Source organism: Apodemus sylvaticus, chromosome 2, assembly GCF_947179515.1.
Source record: "Apodemus sylvaticus chromosome 2, mApoSyl1.1, whole genome shotgun sequence".
Classification (NCBI taxonomy): Eukaryota; Metazoa; Chordata; class Mammalia; order Rodentia; family Muridae; genus Apodemus; species Apodemus sylvaticus.
This window is the reverse complement of record NC_067473.1, coordinates 79,757,500-79,773,965: the sequence shown is the minus strand read 5'-3', so window position 1 is coordinate 79,773,965 and position 16,466 is coordinate 79,757,500.

The following is a 16,466-nucleotide window of genomic DNA, read 5'->3' as shown; positions in this document are numbered from 1 at the left end:
TGTGAGGTTTGAGGGGCATACACACTGTCTGCTTTTTCTCTACTTACGTCTCTGACATCAAATAGCACCTAGCTTATAGTAGGCATTTAGCACATATTTTGTAAAGTAATAAGTAAATGAATGAAATGAGGTTGGTGTACTTGAACTTTTCTGCCCTTTGTCCAAGGACGCATTCTCTGGGTGAGCTGCCTTCGGGGTAGCCGCAGACACCATGAAGACTGTGTGCTGTCTGGGTGACCCTGCTTCTGCTCTCCTATCCCCCCAAATCCTCAGCTATCTCAGAACATTTATACTCAGAGCAAGTTCATTTCGTAAACTTAGTTGTATTTTCTTGGTGACTGAAAAGTGTGTACCTGTCTCATATGCTTTCTTATCATTTTAACAGCATGATCAAGAGTGGAGACATAGAAATATATACTCATATGAAAGGTATGGAGTTACAGGGTAATGGAGTTACAGTGTAATGGAAAAGACAATAACCTAACCGGACATCATATACTACCAAATAAAATCCCCAATACCAGCAATGGGTTACATCTTTTTGAGTTATTCAACAATGGGGTGCCATAGCCCCTCCCAAACATTACAGATGATCGCCAATGCTATTGCCGACGCTTCAGAACTTGATGCTAAGAGCCTTTTGCCATAGATGCCACATATTTACACTATAAAACATGGAGAAATCAAGATGAATTCAACTGGAAGTTTTACTTCCACTGACTAGCATTCATAGAGCTAGATAGAGTTATGTGTTGTCAGAGTGCATCACTGCAATGGAGACGCATCTTCTCATAATAGATAGTAATTAACACAGAGCCCCCTCCCCCAACTAGATAATGTGCAGAAAGTGAGACTTTGAAGCACTCCCTACCCTTTGGGGAATGTGCTAGGCAAGGTACCCTTTATCAGATTGATGTGATTATTAAATCCTTACAAAGTATTAATTTATAACTTTTTGATGAAAATGTAAAAAAATATTGAATGTCTTGTCCAAGGTCACATAGCCATGAGGCTGAGTAGCTGGTATACAGAGGAAGTCACTCCTGGAATGCTTGACAAACTCTGCAATGATGTCTGATCATATGAGACCAACAAGTATCAGCCAGACATCTTGTGTTCTACTGCTAGCTACCAATATGGTCATGAGTCATTAAAAACCCTTCCCATAGGACCATAGGAAGCAGAGGAGTTGAGAACACAATGGAAACATAACCCTCAGAGTCAACTAAGCAGGCCTCATGGGCCTCACAGAGACAGAAGTGACAAACATGGACCCTGTAAGGGTCTGAGCTAGGCCCTCTGAATATACCTCATGGCTGTGTAGTTTGGTGTCCTTGTGGGGCTCCCAGCAGTGGGAGTGGGGGTGTCTCTGACTCTCCTGCCTGTGCTTGGAACCCTTTTCCTCTGGGTTTCTGACTGGGTCATCTTATTCAGCCTTGATATGAGGGTTTGTGCCTAGTCTTGTGCCTTGTTAGGCCATGTTTAGTGGATATCCCTGGGAGGCCTGCTCTCCTTTTGGAAGGAAACAGAGAAGTGGATCTGGGGAGCGGGGGAGCAGGAAGACAGATGGACACATGACCACTGGGAGGAGTGGAGGGATGGGAAATTGCTGTTGGGATATAATGTAAGAGAGGAGACTAAAAGTTTTTTAAAAAGAAAAGAAAAGAAAAGAAAAGGCCCTCCCTACACTAAATCTGGAGTCCACTGGGACTTTTCCTTGCTTGCTAAATCAAGCTGGGAGAGTCTCAATTTGCTGAATGTGTCAGCATAAAGAGATGAGAGTTTGAGAATTTGAGCACACCCCTGTCACCATGCCAAACCTGTAAACCAGATTTATTTTATGGTCTCAGACAAATCAAATTTAACCCTTCAAGATGCAGTCAAATGCCCAGCTAAATGGTCGGACTTGTCACTTATCAGACAAAGTGGACTTTGAAACTGAGTTAGGTAGCACCATGAGATCTTTGACCTCCTGGGAAGTTACCCCAGATAACTATTTCAGTCATTAACCACAGTAGAACTGATTCACTTATTAACCCATTTGACAGTCGTCTATGAAGTATTTACTACCTACCAGGCCTTGTATGGGGTTCTGAGGATGTCAAGGTGAACAGACTTAGCCAGCCTTCACGGAGCTCTCCATATCCTGGGTGGGGTGGTGAGGTGTCGGGTATTTCCTATAGGCGCGGTGCTAAACTCCTCTGGAATGAAAACATTCAATCTCTGCAGCTGTCTTGCAAAGTAGAGAAGTCCTTTCCACATTCTAGAGGAGGAAAGAGTGGCAAAGTAAAGGCAGCATCGTGCCTAAGTAAAGGCCACTGCCAAAATGTATCTCTCTGACGTTACAGGGACTGTGCTCATCGCAGTCCTTATAGATTCTTGGCATCTGCATGACTGTGTATCTCTGTGGATTCCTGTCAGTGCTTGGAGGGGTGTCTGCTCTCTAATGAGAGCTCCATAAATAACTTATTAGCTCTCGAGTCAAGCTAAGGACAGAACGAACCAGATGAAGCAAGAGCTAGGGTGGGAGAAGTAGAATGTCTGAGGAACGAGAGGCTTGGCAACCCAGGACGCAGGCATTAGAGCCCGAGACTTCCTGCAGGCTGATTAGGAGCCACCTGGCAGGTAACCATCCCTGTCAGAAGCAGTCAAGAGTAGAGGGATAGTAGCCATGACTAACAGAAGATTATCATTTTCTAGCTGTCACTGAAGGGGAACTTTCTTTAGTCTGTTCTCGGTTTGCATCCATCCAAGCAGCTAGGACAGTGACTCGCAGAGAATGCTGGTGGGGTGGCTACTGCTGTCTCCTGGTCCTTCCCTGGAGTGGCAGTTTGCAGCCCAGTGTCTGAGTTAGAGGGGTGGGCTCAAAGGTGCCACCAGCTGCCTTTATAAGCAGTGCCATCATACTCTTCTGTCTCGCTTCTGCTACGGGGTTGGAGTAGCTGTTTTGGAAAGCATGCTGATTTTTTTTTCTTGCCATCTTTTCTTGTTATGTTTTTTGTTTGTTTGTTTGTTTTTGTTTTCTTCCCTAAAGGACGATTACTCAGCATTCCTGGATAAAAACATTTTTACTAAATGGAGTTAAGTTAGGTGAGGTAAACAATAGCATGTTACCATTTAGAGTAAGCCCGAGCAGGACGCAATTGGTAAGCGTCCAAGCGTCCAAGTGCTGAACCTGGCTTCCTGTGGTGGGCTAGTTCCAATAGCCTGAGCCCCTCCTCCAGATAGCCAACCTTTGCAGAACTTTCCCCTGAACTTGGTGGGTGTGGCAAGTCTTCCTTTCCCCCCCCCCCGCCCCCCCAATGTGGTAAAGGAGATGGAGTCACTCCTGGATTTGTTACATGAGCTTCTAGCCTTGAGTTTGCTTGTGGGTTCTCGGCTGCTGGCTCTGCTCACAGGCACTGGTGACGCTAGAAGGGAACACGCAGCTTTCGGCGGAGCATAATGGAACTCCAGCCCAAGAGCCTAGAAGAGACGGAGTTCCTCAACAGCCATGGAGTAATTTGGAAACTGGTCCTTGCCCAGCTGAACCTCACATCTGACCCTGGCTTGACTTGATCCCCTGAGGAAGCTTCAGGAAAAACCTGATGCAGAGGATCTAGACACCCCCAGGTTCCTGATGCTGAGGAGTTGTGAGGTCACAAGCGTGTGCTGTAGGTTGTGTGATTTGCCTCACCACAGAGAATATAAGGTGTGGCTCTTCTGACGTCCTTTGCTTTCTTAATCTCCGGAGAAACCATACATGATAATAAGAACACTACCACCTCCACTAACATCTGCGAAGTTGAGTCTAACAGAGGAAGGGTCTGGGCTCTGCAGTGCAGGAGTAGGAAGAGCTTAACAGGGCCGGTGATTCCTCAAGCTGGAGCACTTCTCTGCAGCCTGGAACTCGGACCCTGAGTGAGGACCCTAAAGGAAGGGAGGTGGGAACTCTAAAGACCATTATCAGACCTCTGGGGTGAGGTGCTGGGTTAGACGGGACGTGAATGTGAGGATCCAAGATAGCCCCAAGATAGTCCCACAGAAGAAAGAGTGGAAGGTGTTGGAAGTCACAAGGAGAGTGACAGCTGAGGAGTGTGGGAAATGGAATGGCATGTACAGAAATGAGCAAGGAGCAAAGGCGTCCTCTGTGTGACCCACCAGCTGTCGGAAGCAGAAATTATATCACAAAGATAATCCAAGTGGTAGTGATAAACAACAACAACAACAACAACAACAACAACAAAAACTAGCAACACCAGGCCAAGCCTGGAGCCTGTGCGTTGCTGTGGCAAGGCATTCTGATGAGTTATCCTGGAAAAGAGAGCCACTGTGTCTTAAAGCGGCTGTTCTTCAAGACTGAGCTACTCTGGAACCTGACAACAAGCCATCACAGGTCAGCTGCTTCCCCAGTCTCTGAGGGAAAGGGGGGCAGTCATAGAGTGGTTGAGGGGCTTGGCAGGGACACACCATGAAACTCAGGCCGTAGGAGGCTTTGGCTGTGCTGTGCGTGGCTGTGGGTTCTTTGTACACTTTGGCAAGGAGCAGGATAATGGCGGAGCACACAATCCCTAGCCCAGAGGTCAGGAGGCAGCTTGAAGTCCACATCTTCCTCTGCCCTGCACTTTTTCACTTGGAGGACAGAGAACTCTAAACTGAGGACAAGTGTGTTTTCCCTCCACTCCCTTCCCTCTAAGGCATTTACTACCCAGCAGGATCAAAAAGCACTGAGACAAGTCCTCCAGAACATCACAGTGCTCCACCTCCCTCCTCCACACCCAGCATGGTGTGGAGCTAAGAGACAGCCACACCCTTTAGTCTGGACCTTAGCTGATCTAAGGTATACACTCTGGGGAGGGAGAGAACCTGTGCAGCCTGAAAAGATCGAGCATTAGCTTCTGGTACATACGAACAAAGCCCCTAAGGGGACTACGTCACTGCTGGGCAAGTGACCCTGACCACTCTGAGGAGTCTCCCTTCACCCCAACTGAAGGCTTCCCGCCTTCCACCCGGCAAACTGGGGGATCAGCAGGCAGTCGCCCCGACACTTTGCTCTCCTCGTCTCTCTTTATTTTGTGCTTGTATTTTCCCTTCTTCCTTTCATTATGCCCTTACTGTTGTTGATTTTGAGATTTTTATTTAAGCTGTGCCTGACTGAGTGTGTCCGAGTGTGTCTGAGTGTGTGCTGTGCGCACGATTGCTGTGTTCTCTGAGGTCAGAAGCAGAGGTGGACCTGGCATTAGAGACAGCTACGGGCTGCTTCACTCACCCTGAGTACTGGGAACTGAGCCCAGATCCTCTGCGAGAGCAGCACTCATGCTCTGACTGGTGAGTCTCTCGGGCCCCTCTCACTATTATTCTGGTGTGTGTGTGTGTGTGTGTGTGTGTGTGCACGTGCAGGTGCACAAGAGTATGCCAGCACACAGAGGCCAAAGGGCAGCTGTGGGCCCTTCCTGTGCTCTCTACCCTTGAATCTGAGACAGTCTCTCATTGCCTTGGTGCTCACTCCTAGGCTAGGCTGGCCGGCCTGCTAGTCACAGAACAGCCTATTTCCTCCTCCCTGGAGCTGGGATTCCAAGGGCCGGCCTGCTCTTTCTGTGACTTCTGGGATCAGACTCAGCCTCTCGTGCTTGCTGGGCAAACACCTTACCACCAGAGCAAGCTCCTCAGCTTCTGCATTTATCTATCTTACGGAGTATTTGGGAGACAAAAAGCGACTCCTTAGCCTTTCCTCTTTCCCTTCCTAAATCCTTCTCCTGTCTTCTGCTTATTTTCTTCTTGTTCAACTTAGAGTCTTCTTTGTTTTTCACTTTTCCATGCTATCTTCCTTTATTTTATTCAACTGTAATTTCTACTTTTATACTAGTATATTTCAATTAGATTATTCATTTGACTTTGTGTGTTTTGCACTCACCTACGTAAACACACTACATGTGTGCTTGGCGCCTGTGGAGGTCAGAAGAGGGTGTCAGAGCCCCTGGAACTGGAATTACGGATGGTTTGTGGGTGTGGGGAAGGGAATGCTAGAACACCAAGTTTTTTTTAATCACTGAGTTGTCTTTCCAGTCCCCTTAACAAAATTTTAACCTCTCAGCTTACTTTAAATATCATTTTTACCACTTTGTTTTCTACCGTCATTCATGGTATCCTGAATCTATTGGCTTTACTTTATCTAAAGTTGATTTCTATATCTGGCTTGGTTTGTTGTTGTTGTTACTTCAGTTTCTTTCCTTCTCCATGTGGAGTGAGGAATGAGATCTCCAAATAACAGCAGAAGAGGCATCCATCCAACCAGTGCACAGTGCACATTATTCACGCCACCCCATGGAATCTTCTCTAAGGTACAACATGTTTTAGCATATTCCACAAATCTAAACAATTACAAGAGAATACTGTAACTTTAATTTTTTTCAAGCCTTATTTTTTAAAATGATGGATCTTAAACGCTTTTACCTCCCCTGTAGTCAGTCCATCTCCCACCAGAGATAGTGGGAAAGAAAGGATACAGAGGTCAGGGAAGTAGACCTGTTTAGAAAGGTTCTTTGGAGCAACTCCCATCTGTGTTGTCTGGAATTAGCAGTTCAGTTCACAGGTTAGCAGGCAGCGGCAGCTCGATCCATTTGCAAACACATCAAGGATACACAAGCAGTCCAGGTCAGTAGAGTCTGGAGAGTTAACATGACTCAGCAGTGGTGGCACTGCCTAGCAGAGACAGCCAGCGCTTAGCCTTGGCTGCGCCAGCAGGAGGGACTCAGAGGGACACCAGGAGAAGTTCTTGGCTGTGCCTCTCTCAGGAAAGCAAAGATCAGCAAAGATGTGAAGCCAAAGCATCGCACAGCTGGCTCTGTAAGTAAGCCCAGCTCAGCCCCCATCTGAGCGCTGTCTGTCGAGTGCTGTTTATACCCACCAAACGTCACATGTCCCCCACAGGTCTCACCATGAGTCTGTCTCAGCTGACATCACTCTACCCACCAATCAGCCCAAGTCTGAGGAAGTAGCAAGAAACTGCAGCACACCACCAGAGGTTTTTTGGTACGGTTTCTCTCTATGGACTCCTGACAAATACAGCTCAATACATGCAGGTCAATACATATTTGTCGTCAGCAAAGACTCCTTCATCATGTGTCCTTTCATGTGTTTGTTTTAGCAGAACATCCTCTCTCCTATGTCTGCTTCAGCAAAATGTTCCTTCATGAGTCTGCCTTAGTCTTTCACCTGTGTCCACCTCAGCTAAATATTCCTTCACATGTTTGCCCCAGCAAAACACCATTCAAAGAAAGCCTTTCCAAAGAAGTCTGAAGTTTCTACTGCAGAATAAAACACATTTTTTCTTATCAGATCACAGTGAAGTCAAACTAGAACTGAATAGCAGGAATGAGAGAAACAATACAAATATACAGAAAGTGAAAGTACATTTAATATTATTATTATTATTATTATTATTTTCTCTATGTAGCCCCGACTGTTCTGGAACTCACTTTGTAGACCAACCTGTTCTTGAACTCAGAGATTTGCTTGCCTCTGCCTCTTGAGTGCTGGGATTCAAAATGTGTACCACCACCGCCACCACCATCACCTGGCTTACTATTTTATTTACTATTACCGTGTGTATGTGTGTGTTTGCATCTTGTGTATGTGTGTGTTTGCATCTTGTGTATGTGTGTGTTTGCATCGTGTGTATGTGTGTGTTTGCGTGCACAGATGCCATGGGATAGATGCAGAAGTCAAGGAACAACTCTGTGGAGTTGTTTCTCTCCTTCTACCTTTACATGGAATCCTGGGATTGAACTTAGGTCATCCGACTTGCACAGCAAGCACCTTCATCCTCTGAGTCCTCTTGCCCAGTCCTATCCCCGGAGCTACCAAATATATTTTTGGGTGGCGATTATATATTTGAATACACCAAGAAAGGGATTTTGAAGTCTTTAGAATCAAAGAAAACGTCAGTATAGGTGTTACAGCTGAGGGAAGGCTTCCCCTATGGAAGTGTTACAGCTCTGGATGTATGGGGCGCTTCCCCAGTGGAGGTGTCGCAGCTCTGAGGGGGAAGGCTTCCCCTGTGGAAGTGTTACAGCTCTGAGGGGCAAGATTTCCCTTATGAAGCATTAGAGCTCTGAAGGGAGAGTTATCTTGGCAGTCGGGATCCAAGGAGTACCACAAAGTCACACTGCTTAGCAAACTTCACACAAGAGATTTATTGGGAGAGATACAAGAGGGTGGCTGCCTCTGACTAGGAAAGGAGCAGGGGAACCTGAGCAGGAGACAGGCATTAATAGGGTTTCTTTGGGGAAGAGATTTCCAGGATGGAGATATCCAGGATGGAAACTGGTGGGATTTTGAGCTCAGGGATTGGTGAGGTTTTGGTTTTGTTTTGTTTTGTTTTTTAATCACAGGGATTAGTGGGATTTTGAGCTCAGAGAGTGGTGGGGTTTGGGGCTCAGGGATTGGTGGGGTTTGGGGCTCAGAGTCTGATGGGGTTTTGGGCTCTGGGATTAGTGGGTTTTGGTGGGCTTGGACCTTTAGCCTTACAGTTAACACAAGTTATCAGACCCTTTGCGCTACAGGAAGGTCAGCTCCAGAGGGAAGCTTATGACTGTGGCAGCTCCCCTAAGAATTAGAAAGACCCAAGTAAACACCAGTGACTCCCATCAAGTCCTTAGGAAACAAGGGCAAGTCAAGCTGAAAGCATTGGACTCCATGGTCAAGACAGGGACATAGATGAATGAAATAGACACTAAGAGAACAGAACAAGGGATCCAACTCCCTGTTCTGGCCTCTATAGGCACTGTACACAGGGCGTGCACATACATGCTGCAAAGCACCATAAATCCTTCTAAAGGTTAGTAGTAAAAAAGTTCAGCTGCACACAGCAGCAGATTTGGAGGAAAAGCAGGGAGCAAGGCCAAGAGTAAGGCGAGGGAGCTTCAGCACGATGTTACTAGGTGGGGAAATCAACTTCACCCTGAGCTTGTTTATGCTTTAGTTCATACAGACACCCAGCCGTTGGAAAGAGCGCTGGGTGTCCGCTACACTTAGCTCTGAACTTCACCCTCCCTTATGAGGCTTCTTTGTCCTGAAGTCCAGAGGGACTTGCTTTCCGCTGGGATTCTCCAATCCCAACCTGTGTTCAGGCCTCAGACTCTGAAGCCCTACTCAGCACCTGTGGGCCGTAAGTTGGAGTAAGATATTGGGTGGGCACTGGAAATGTCACATGCCAGAATTGCACTGGACTTCCGCAGACTCTGCTCCAGCTGCGGCCTCCCCCTAGCCCAGCGTCATGCTGACAGTATCTTAGGACCTGAGAAGAGATACAACAGAACAGAAATGCAAACCCACAGATTCAGGAATCTGGGGTAGAGAGTGAAATGTGGGCCCTTTGCCTCTTGCTCTTCTCCCGCTCCATAGTAGGCACAGCCGAATGTGCACTCTCCTGGGTTTCTCCTCTATCCTGCCTCAGGAAAATTAAAGTATGTGTTGTTCTGATCCCGCCTTGCAAGGACTGTGTCCTGCTCATTCTCTCCGGCTGGCCATGGGTAGCAGCATTGTGACTGCATTAGAACCTGGGGATCTCCTGCAGCCACAGACCCCCTACTTGCCAACCATCTTACTAATCATAACCAGACAGCTTCTGTGCTTCCTTTTCCCTTTTTTTTTGTTTGTTTGTTTATGGCAACCATCTTACATGCACATATATCACACTGGGCATATTCCTCCCGATGCGCTGACTCCTCCCCTTTTCTTGCCCCTTTATTTTTCCTACCTCATCCTTTTCTTTCTTTGCCCTTTTGTATTTTCATTCCTTTATTCCTTTACTTTAAGGCCTTATAAACAAGGCAGCGAGAACCACTCATATCTATAATGTGCTGCCATTTCATTAGGATGGCTTCTGTGAAATGGGATGATGAGGTAAAAGGGCTTGAACCTAGGATCTGACAGAGACTCACGAACAGTCCTCCAGTGTAGCTGGACCATCCCTACCAGTTCTATGTGACAGGACCTCTGTGCCACTGCTTGACAGCCTCAATCTTCTCAAATTTGCAAGAATAAGGTCCTGATGTTTCCTGGTGTCTAGAGAGCATGAACACATTTTCACATATTGGAAATTTATATTTTCTGTGCCATGGTTGCCTCTCTGGATCTTTTCCCTCTGTTTTTTTTTTTTCTATTGGATTAACATTGTATAACAGTTTCCTCCCAGATTAAAACATTCCATCCTTCAGGGACTCTCCTTAAGCAGGAAGGTAAACAATTCAAGATAGCTTCAGGAAGTCCCTGAAGCTGACCAGATTCAGTGGGTCCCTCCTTGCTGGAGTAAACAATAAAAGCTCAGAGTTCCCCTCAGATGGAAGGAAGCTGAGCTATAAAGTACACACTCAGCCAAACAGAGATACAAGGAAGATCGGAGGCCAGACCAGCTGCTTGGAAGCAGCAGAAGCCAGCTGGCCTGATTGGAAGAGGTTTAGATCAAGTAAGACACCTGGAAAGGACAACACTCCAACCTGTTGTGCTGCCTACAGGCTGGGCAGGTTCCCAGCATTGGGAGCTGTGCTGGTGCCGCAGCTGCCTTTGAGGCATTTCTGCTCCTGTAACTAATCTCTCGCCCATATTCCTGAACATAACCCCAATAAAACTCATTGGTTCATCAAGTTGGACTTTGGTGGTATTTGTGCTTTGTTCTGTCCTGGATTCCCTTCCTGGGGTGAATAGATGTGCTGCTTGTGTTTCCCCGGGAAAAGTTTTGTCTTGCAACAGTTAGTTATTGTAAATTACTTGTGAAAAATCTGAGGCCTAGGGCAATAGGCTGGCTGGGTACCCTGCAACTTCCTACAGGACTTTATCCTTTGTTCTGTGCGTCTTCAAAGTGTGCACCTATCTACCTGGTAGGTGAGCTGTTCTACCACCTTATGTGTGTTCACTAATGGACAGGAACCTACAGGCTGTGGACTGAAACCAAGCTCAGAATCCCGAAAGAGGTATAGTGCTTTGCCTGAACTATCTATCCAGCTGTATGATGTAGCTCCCTGGAGTGCCAGGGCCTAGCAGTCTAAGGTTGACTAGACATGTGGGAAAGAAGGGCCAGCCCAGTAGACCACATGATCAATATGGCCATTAGTGCAGCCATGTGCTGGCCCTGACTCCCCACTCTACCCCCTATAGCAATCATATTATCCCTAAATATGCAGCCGGACAGAGCTAAGTATGTCCTAGCTGATGACCATTTCCCACAGAGACAACCACAGCCTATTGCTGTTCATTTTCCCTCATTCAAATCCAGACTGCTCCCTGGACACAGAAGCACCCAAAAGAGACAGGCCAGCATCTGCTGCTCTCAATTCGTTTAACGCTATGCCAAGGCCACCTCCATTGTTTGTGTCAGACAGCGCCTTTCTTTGCCAGAGACTGCGGTCTTACCCTTTGGCATCTGTTAGGAACTCAACTGAATGAGTTCTCCTCATCATAGACCATTACCCATGACTGCTTTCTCAGCCAAGTCAAAGATTTTGTTGACTGACAAGAAAATGAATTTAATCACTCTAGGCTCAAAACCCATCTTGGACATTTGTTCCAGGCATGTCTTTATCGTACACTACACTGAATGAAAGTGCCTTGAGGTCAACTTTGACTGAAGGCTGGTATCTAGAAACAGAATGAGATCCAGGTTAGAACCTGCTCCTGCACCCAGTGGGGAAGGTGTTTTGAATTCTTCAGCAGTTTTCTCAAATCCAAATCCCCATTCTTTGAAGTAGCTTGGAAAGGCCATTCAGTCCTCTGTGGTGTCTGTGTTGGTCAAGTGTATAGCTGGAGGTGACCGTGTCTGGGAGGCTAGGCCTGCTGAGCAGTCAGTCTCAGGGACAAAGCAGGCCTGCGAGTTAGCAAGGGGAAGGTGGCTCTGAGCAGGCCTGGAAAGGGAGGGAGGAGATTTGATGTTGGAAAAGAGTAACGTTAGGATTAAATAAGCACAGAGAGAGGGCAAACAGCATTGAGGGGCACATGGTCCTGCAGAGAGAGGCTTCCAAGGCCAGCGGTGCCAACAGAGCTGGGCGGTGGCCTCTGTGAACTCTTCAGAAATCTTAAACGCCCCTTGACATTCATGAAGTTTTGGGACCTGATGGCAGACAGCAGGCTCTCTCAGGGACTCTGGGAAAAGAGAGTGTTTGGAAAGAGGGTTGGGGACTCATGGTTCCTTTGAATCTGAGGACAGGTGACTGGGAGGCTGGACATGAGCATAGAAACATAGGCAACTTTGTTTAAGTGGCAGTATCTCCCTGCCACTTACTACTACCTGGAAGACACAAAGGTCCCCATCCGCAGTGGCAGCTTCTGAGTTCTGAGTGTTCATGAGTTGGCAGCTGCTGCAAGCAGCTCCAGACAGCAGGTGTTTTTGTGCCTGCTTGGCTCCTCCTCTGCTGGGGAGAGCGGGGGGGGGGGGGGGGGGATGAGGGGAAGGCAGCTCCGTTTTTTGGATGCTCCTGTCTGCTTAGCGTCTGTTCTGGATGATTACACAGTGGCTGGGGTTGTCTGACTTCTAGCGCTTGCTTCTTGTGAATGAATAGGAGGAGCAAGGCAGGTTGCACATATCCCCAGGGACAGAGAAAGTATTGAAATGCATTCATTCACTCATTCATTAATTCGTTCCAGACAGGTTTCTTAAAAGCCAGTACTGTGCTAAGCCCTGTGACATCAGGATAATAGGATAGAATGCTTGCTTTTTGCAGTGCATGCTTCGGTGGGGCAAATATACAACACACAGATGGAAACTGAGTCACTTGATGCAGTGTGCTTCTGGATGCTACTCAAGTTGGTTTGTGCAGTGATCTACCGACAGTGTGTGAAGCTCAGGGCGCCCTCCATCTAATCATAGGCTCTCCATCCCTTGCAATACTTTTGTCTCTTGTTGCCAAAGAAATGTAGTCTTATTGTTCCCTGTTATCTCAGAAAAGCAGAATCCTGTGACCAGAGTCAGGCAGACCTGGCTTCCATCAGTTCTACCACAGTGTAGGTTAGCTTAGAGGGTGTAAAACCTCAAACCTGAAGGTGTCAGTGAAGACAACTGTGGTATCTTCTTTATAAAGGTTTTCTCTTTGTGAAACAAGAAATGTTGGAGTCAGGAGGGCGTTTTGCCCAGACCTGAACCCAGTGGTCTCTTGATGAGTGCCCTGGTTTCTTGAAGTATGTGGAAATGTGCAGGACCCTGAGTGATTTCTCAAATCCTAGATGATTTAAATATTTTCTAAGTGGATCTGAAGAGCCGCAATGCTTGTGACTTGCTGGTGGTTCATAGTATTGGTTAGTGGCCTAACTTGTAATGTCCAGCTGTGTTGGAAGAGTCACCTTCACTTCAGCATCTTCAGTGAAACTTTTCCTGTGTGGAGGTCCGCTGTGTCACCGGGGACCGTAGCCTACCTCTGCCCTGGTTAAGGCTTCTACTCGGCACCTTGAGGTCTGTGCTAGTTGGTTGTTGTCAGTTTGACACAAATGTACATGTATCTGGGAAGAGGGAATCTTAATTGACAATAGGTCTCTGTAAGATTGGCCTGTAGGTAAGTCTGTGGGATATAGTTTTGATCAGTGACAGATTTAGGAGGGCCTAACTCACTGTGGGTGGCACCATTCTGGGGGAGGTGACCCTAAGTTCTATAAGAAAGCAGACAGAGAAAGCCAGTAAGTGGCATGATTCCTTGACCTCTGCATCAGCCCTGCCTCCAGGATCCTGCCCTGACTTCCTTAGATGATGAAGTATAAGCTATAAAACAAACCCTTTCCTTCCTGAGTTGCTTTTGGCCATGGTGTTTTATCACACCAATAGAAAAGTTGATTAAGCCAGGGTCCAAACATATAGCCAACCACCCCTCAGGCAGAATGCAGCCTCCATTTATCCAATTTCTGGGTGTAGAACATGATGTATTTAATTTTGTGGTGCTTGGAATTAAACCTGTGGCCTTTGTGCATTCCAGGAAGCTGGGCCAGGAGGGAGACTGGCCGGGAGCATGTTTACAGAAGGGCAGACTTACATACTGGTTTCATGGCCCCAATGACATGGGTGGGTAAGAAGGCGGTTCTGCGTATCACAGCAATAGCTGGCTAACTCAAGCCCCTTTATGAGAGGCTAGAAGAAAGATTTACTGAAAGAGCTGTCATTAAGATGTCGCCTTCCCTGATATTGACACTCTGGTCACTGCCAAGATCAGGCTGGACCATACATCAAAATTCACTGCCTCACACTGTCTGCCTCGAGCAAAGATGCTGTCAAAACTTGTGTTCTTCTCTGGACACTGGTGACCCAGATGCCATCAAGGGTCCTGCACCACTAGTAGAGAAAGAGGGGTCTAGGTGCCTCCAAATAAGAGTCCTAAAACAAGTGCTCCAAACCACTGACCCCATCTCCCCAAATTCTTTATGCTCTATTTTTATTACTCTCTCTCTCTCTCTCTCTCTCTCTCTCTCTCTCTCTCTCTGTTTCTGTCTCTTTCTCTCTGTCTCTCTGTCTCTCTGCATGTCTGTGTGCGTGCATGTCTGTGTGGTGCATGTGTGTGTATTTGTGATAGTCTACTTGTAGAACCCAATAATAAAACCCAGTTCCTCAGGCTTGGTAGCAAATACCTTTATTCTCTGAGCACTTCTCCAGCCTGCGTTTGCCAACATTTCATCTGCAATTGCCAACACCAGCTTCCAAATTGAGCTTTGCAAGAGCCTGGGGTCAATTTGTTTTGTCCTTCCAGAGTTTCAGAGCATAGCAAGGGGTTGCAAAAATTCTGAAGATTCCAGCTTCGCAGACAGATGGGTTAGTGGGCTCTTTGGAGCTAGCTAGGTGGTGTTTCGGCTTGCTTCTAGATAACAGATGTAAAAAAAAAAAGTCTGTGGGGTGTGTGCAGACAGGCTTCTCCACCTACCAGAGAAAACGGCACTGGTTTGGTTTCCAGAACTGAATCATGTATTTTCTCTTTTGACCCTTCTTATAATCAATTACAGAAAGTATTTAAGAGGTCAGCAATGTCATCTTTGAAGAAGGGAGAAGAAACCAGGGTTAGCTCTGCTGCCAAGAGACCCGCCCCTCCACACAGAATTGGTTTAAAACGGAAGTGGGGGCGAAGGAGAGCAGAAAGTGGGGGTGGTAGGTTGAGAGAGGTTGCAGCTTAGGAGAAGGAAAGCAAAACTGGTTGCAGCTGTCAGGAGGGCTATGGTAAACTCTGTTTACAAAGGCACAGAAGTAAAAGCCACAAAGGCCACCAAGAGCCATCCGCTGTCCCCTGAGAACACCTGGTCCCAGGGGCTCCACGGTCTTCCCCACTGTTAGATTGCTTGGCATGCCACTCTGGTGCTGAATCTCCACACAACAATAAAGACGAGGGGTGGTTGGAATATGACTTCATTTATTCTTTCCCTCTTAAGACATTTCCATCGCAGAATACAGGGACGGGCTAGTAATGTGGGTGTCCTGGGTGCCTCCGAACTCTGCTAAAGACTGCCATGTTCAAGCCAGCTGACAGACAGCGTGGTGAAGAATCTCTTTTCTCTTTTTTGTCCCCCTCCCTACCTACCCTTGCCTCTCCTCCGTCCCTCCCCCCTCTCTCCAGTATCTCACTACACATTCGAGGCTGGGTTGATGTTCTTTAAATAACCGAGGCTAGCCCCTCAGCTGCCCTGATTCAAACAAGCAGCATGCAGTTACTTCAGGCACGTGCTCAGATGTTTCTTTTTACTTTTTAAAAGCTAACACAAACAATAGGTTCATGTTAGCATCTCACAAACAGATGTTAGCTCTGCTCTTACTCCTCCTCTGCCCTTCGTGTTGGTCCTCTTCCTCCCAAGAGTCTTCCTTCTCCCCACTTTTTTCCCTTAATATCCCATCTTTCCCATAAGTCCTCTTTCTACTTTCAGCCCTCTCCCCACCCCTCCTGTAAGCACGCATCCACGCACGTGCTAACTTCTGCATATAAAAGAAAAGATGATTTTGTTCTGACTCTGGCTTATTTTGTTTGCTTATCTCCACATATTTTCTAGACCCCCTTCATCTGTCGATGGAAGTTTAGGCTTGTTTCTTAGCTATTGTTGATACCACAGCAAGAAACATTTGTGGTCTGTTTGACTTAGAGTCCCAGGAGCACAGATGTGGCCTTCTCTGGTTTAGTACTTTAGGAACCTCCGCCCTGACTTACACAGTGACAGACAGCGTCATTTTTTATCAGTGAACACAGGCTGCTCTTTCCCACATCCCACCAATCCCGGCTGCTCTTGGATTGGTATCAGTCGTGACCTGGGACAGATTTGCCTTTTCCTGCTGGCCAAAGGTGGTGAATGAACACTTTCTTTATATATTCATTGGTCATTTGGGGTTCTTGTTTTGAAAACTTTTATTCATTGAAAGTTTTATTTAATTTTTAAAAAATGATTTATTTTATTTAGGGAGATTATATTATAATTACATAATTTCTCACTTCCCCTTTCTCCCTCCCAACTCCTCTGTATAGCTCTCCTTGCTCTCTTTC